Source organism: Cornus florida, unplaced genomic scaffold (assembly GCF_030987335.1).
Source record: "Cornus florida cultivar Cherokee Brave unplaced genomic scaffold, ASM3098733v1 CherokeeBrave_3.0.0_Hap2_Chr06, whole genome shotgun sequence".
In the NCBI taxonomy this organism is placed as follows: Eukaryota; Viridiplantae; Streptophyta; class Magnoliopsida; order Cornales; family Cornaceae; genus Cornus; species Cornus florida.
Window position 1 is genome coordinate 28,489,959 of NW_026775576.1, and position 5,452 is coordinate 28,495,410.

General features: G+C 35.8%; 1 pseudogene; it reads left to right on the forward strand.

The window, feature by feature from the left end:
- The first annotated feature begins 2,765 nt into the window (after positions 1-2,765).
- LOC132315450 (small nucleolar RNA R71) lies at positions 2,766-2,864 on the forward strand (annotated as a pseudogene).
- The last annotated feature ends 2,588 nt before the right edge of the window (positions 2,865-5,452 follow it).

Consider the following 5,452-nt stretch of genomic DNA (forward strand, 5'->3'; position numbering starts at 1 on the left):
TTTTTGAAAAATTTCCTAAAATTAAAAATATTTTTGAAATTTTTGAAAATAAAATGAAATAAACTAAAAATTCAAAATATTTTTGGATTTTTATTAAATTAAAGTTCAAAATTCAAAAGAGTAGTCAAATCAAAGTCAACAAAAGGGGGTACAGATTGATCAATCCAAAATTGATCTGAAAGAATCTTCGATCGATCGAACAAGTGAAAACCTGCAGACAAGTTCAAACGATGCATAGAGAGGCCTTTTTATGAATCTCAAAAAAATTTCTAAGTGTGGAGTGAAGATCGATCCAAGAAAAAGTTGGATCGATCTAAGAACTTTCAGATCAATCCAAGGAAATTCTGAATCGATACATAGAGGGCTGATTTATGCAGGAAAATTTTGATTGATGGAACAGAGAAATGATTGGATGCAGGGATGGGATTTTCTATCGATCGAACCTCTTTTGAGAATGCCTAATTTCGGAATGGAAGTGCATGCATACTCAATCATAGCTCCCATCAATGTGTATAAGCCCCAAAACATATCTAGACGACGCAAGAAATGAAATGCAAAATAGAAATGAGGGAGGAATAGGGTTGTAAACCCTACGAAGCATTTACTAGTCTTTATGTAAATATCTTATTATGCAACCCCTCCTTGACGGGGTGAATGGATTTTTAAATCCCACCCAACAAATTGTTCCCTAAGGAACTCATTAGATTTGATTCAAACGACATTGACGATCCTTGGTCAAAACAACTCTTGGGCTTCCATGCCCTTGGAACATTTGACTTCAATGCAACTTTCTTTGCTTTCAAGTTGGTAGATAAACCATGAAAATGTTCAACATCAAGTAAAGACTTAGCTTCATCAAATTCATGGTTTACACACTCCTCTACAACACACACTTCTTCATGTTGGTCCATTGAATTCGGGGTTGGGTTAAAAATGTTCAACTTCACTTTCATATGGCCCCCGTCCTACAATTGATGTTGGCATTTGAAGTTGCCAAGAATGGACAGCCAAGGATAACGGGAATTTGGCTCTTGGGATTTGAAATCGGTTCCGTATCAATGACAACGAAATCAACTGGGAAGAAGAACTTATCAATTTTAATCAAAACATCCTCAATGATACCCCGGGGCTTTTTAATTGATCGGTCGGCAAGTTGTAAAACTACCGACGTCGATTTCAAGTCTTTTAAGCCTAATTTGACATACACTGAATATGAAAGAAGATTGACACTTGCTCCTAAGTCTAAGAGAGCCAGATCAATGACATGGTCACCAATGATGCAAGAAGTAGTAGGTGAACCGGAGTCTTTAAACTTTGAGAGAGTGTTATGTTGCAAAATAGAGCTCACTTGCTCGGTCAAGACCACTTTTCTTGGTGTTTGGCTTTTGTTCTTCCTCTTTTGGGTGCAAAGATCATTTAAGAACTTGGCATAAGCTGGAATTTGCTTAATTGCATCCAAAAGTGGGAGATTAATCTTTACTTGCCTAAACATATCAATGATTTCATTGGTCTTGGTCTTTTGTTTATCAAGATAAATGGATCCTTTCAAGGCATCCAAAAATGGAGCTTTTGGCTCAAAAGCTTTTTCAAAATTTTTCTTTGAAACATTATCAACATAAAAAATTTTCAAGTCCTTTTTCAAATCATGCTTTGATTCATCTTTCAAATCATTTTTCAATACTTTCTCAACATGATGATCATGTACATGCAATGAAGGAGGAATAAAATGTGAAACGGGACGGGTGTCAACTTTTGGTCGCACTAGTTCACTCTCTTCATTGGACATACCTACTTGGTTGTCCACAATCTTCCCACTTCTCAAGGTTGTTATCGCATTGACATGCTCAATTGTCGGACCTTTCGATGAGGAATGAGTCTCCACAACACATTGTTGCTTTGGTGGGGCATTCAAAGGCATTTTCCCTTTTTCTTTAGCATTTAAAGTACTAGCTATTTGCCCTACTTGGGTTTCTAGCTTAGCAATGGATTGAGAGTGAGAATGAAGCAATTGAGTGTTCGCCTCTAGAGTGCCTAAAGTGGTCAAAACTATCTTTTCAAAAGCAGGACTCCTAGAACTTCCGTGAGAATAAGATGGTTGATTATGGAAATGAGAATTTGAAAATTGATTGCCATGTGATTGGAATGATGATGATCTAAAACCTTAGGAACCTTGGCTTTTCATTGGAGGTGGAACATACTTTTCTTGAAAACCACATTAGGGAGGGTTTGAGCCTTACCCTTGGCTTTTCCAATAAAAGTTCGGATGGTTCCTCCAACCTGGATTTTAATGATTGCCATATGGATTATTCCCTTGGTTAGCAAAAATGACATTTGTTTGCTCATGGTTGTCATTTTGCACATGTCCATGAGGACAATTGGAAGTAGAATGCAAGACACTTGAATAAGTCATACATGATTCGTTAGATGCACGATGATGAACATGATTAGGGAAGAAAGACATTTGATTCGCCGAAGTTTGGTTGATCAAAAATTGATTAAACCTTTAAGATAATGATTTCATCTCGGTGGCTATATCATTGGAGTTGTCAACTTGATACAAGCCAACATTCTTCCTTCCACCTAGATTTCTACCATTTTTAGAAAACAAAGATCTATGCATGGAATTTTCACTCATACTTTCATACAATTGTCACATATCATTTTCGTACTTGTCAAGATAAGAACCACCCATAGATGCATCAACCATACCCTTGTGATTATCCGGTAAACTTTCAAAGAACTATTGAACTAATTGCCACTTAGGTATGTCATGATGTGGGCACTTCCTAAGCAAGTCACTGAATCTTTCCCATGCCTTATGAAACATTTCCCCATCCCCCTGAGAAAATTCTCTAATTGAAGTTCTCATGGCATTGGTCTTTGAAACGGGGTAGTACTTCGTCAAGAACTCTTGTTGCATTTCTGCCCAAGAAGTTATCGAAAAAGGCCTAAGATTATTGAACCAATATTTTGCCTTGTCTTTGAGGGTAAAAGAAAAAAGTTTGAGTCTTAACACTTCTTCTGGCATGTTCATGTATTTCACGGTGGAACACACTTCAAGAAACTCATTTAAATGTTTATAGGATTCTTCACTTAGAAGTATGATAGTTGGGAAGCATTTGAATGGTTTGTTTCATAGTGATGTGCTTTAAATGGAGGTAATTGAATGCAAGTAGGTGCATTGTAGTCATTAGGCACATAGAGGTCTCTTAAAGCAAAAGGGGGATTTATAATCGGTGGTGTTACTCGAACACCATGGTTAGCTTGAATCATAGAAGGTTGTGGAGCAAAGATTGGTTGAGGCATTCCCAATGGAATTTGGCCTTGTTGTTGTGGTGGAATAAATGGTCTAGGCATGCCTAATGGTACTTGGATGTTTTCGTGATGCACATTAGGGTAGAGGATGCCTTGTTTGTCTATGTAACCAAGGTCCTCCATATGGTCATTGTTTTGCTCCTCCAATTGATGAAATGGAGTGATGAGAACTACCTCTTCCCCTAAGATTACGAACAACTGATTCAAGATGAAAATTAAGAGGGACAAGAGTAGGATTCAATGACCTACGACCATGCATGCACTAGCAAAGACAATAACAAGAATTAAGCAAGTAACAAATACTTTGCCCCCACAACAAATCAATCAACAAACATTTACATACATTGATCACATACTCCCATGCTTGAACAACATGCAAAGAAAAGTAAATTGCCTCCACGCGGGCTCACGATTTATCTAAGAAATAAAAAACAAGCCTCCACGCAGGCCGACGATTTAACTAAAGCTTGAGTTAGAAAGATCTCACAAAGGGTCCTTAAATAACTTCAATATATTTTCAACATCCTAGCCTTACTTTGCTTTGCAATTTTTTTTGGATTTTTAGTCCTTTTGCCTTGTTTAGCTCCTTACTTGAATTCTCCTTTGCTCAACTTCCTTGCTCAATACACCTAATCAAATAAGAACAAACACAATTAAGTAACTAAGAGGAAAATAAAGAAAAGACACGATCAAAAGAGTATTAATTCCTATTTGTTTCCAAAACACGGCGTTGCCAATTAAATTCCCGGCAACGGCGCCAAAAACTTGGTGGCTTGCGTCGCGGTTCACCAAAAGTTTGCAAAGAGATGAACTAAAAGTGTGAGTGTGCAATGTGGCCAAGTTTTAAATTTATAAAAGTCACTATTACCTCTAACTAAAAATATAACTAGGGTGAGTAGGGATCGTTCCAAGGGATTGTGGGTGCCTTTGCAATGGAAACAATATATAAGGTTAGTAGGTCGAGTGATCAAAGATTGGTTGGATTGATTGGTTATACTATTATGCAAATGAAATTAAAGTAAACAAAATTTAATAATTAATAAAGTAGAGAAAGATATAGAGGGGAGGACTTGGGGTACTAGAACTCACCACTAAGCTTGATTCACTAAACACTAGCAATTGTATATTAATAGGGAAATTGACTTATAACTTGTATGTGTGTGTAACATTAATTGAAACTAGGCATAGATGGCAAATAAGCATAGATTGTCAAGCCAAATCAAATGGAAAGCACAACCTATCAAATGAGACCAAAATCCATTCAATGAAACCACAATTTATGCACACACAACTATCTAGAAACATACACCTAATGCATTAATAAGTATGGAACACCAAGGAACAAGAGTAGATTGTCCACCTATCTATGAATTTAAAGCAACTACCCTACATCTACACTAAAGACATGAAATTAAACTAAGTAAGTTAAAGGTGTGGTACAATCCACCAAGAAACAAGTATGAGCCAACAAATAAATTGCAAGAGTATTCAATTAAGTTCTATGTTTTGACCATCTCTAGATTAACTTCATCTAGACACATAGACATGCATAAACTCTACTAAATCTAGAAAAAAACACATAAATCATCCATTCTAGCATACATAGACATATCGTTAGAAGTAGATAATCAATTGAAAGCATTAATCCATACACATCAAGTAGAAATTACAAGATATATATATATAAATCCAAGATCAAAACATTTGTTACAAATAAATCCCCAAAAATATACAAAGAACTAAGTTTAGGAAGCAAACTTAGGGGCTACTCTAGCCCCAAGTAGATGTCTAGCCACTTAGTGAAGTAGTCATCCAACCTTCAAGGGTTATCTCTATGGTAGGAATGACCTCCTTAGCTAGGTCATGGACTAGGCCATCATTTGATCATTCTGGATCCATTAGCTAGCCCGTGGTCTAAACCATAACTGCAAGAATGATATATTAAAAAAGGGTAAGAAATACTAAACAATAACATAAAGTAATAAAATAAAATATAAACTTAGGTTAAGTTCATAACATAAAAATAAATAAATAAATAAAATATTAAAATAAAATATTAGGGAAAATACATGTAATAAATATTTAATAATAAAGATCAAGCCAAGACCTGCATATAATAAGGAAAAAAAAAATATTG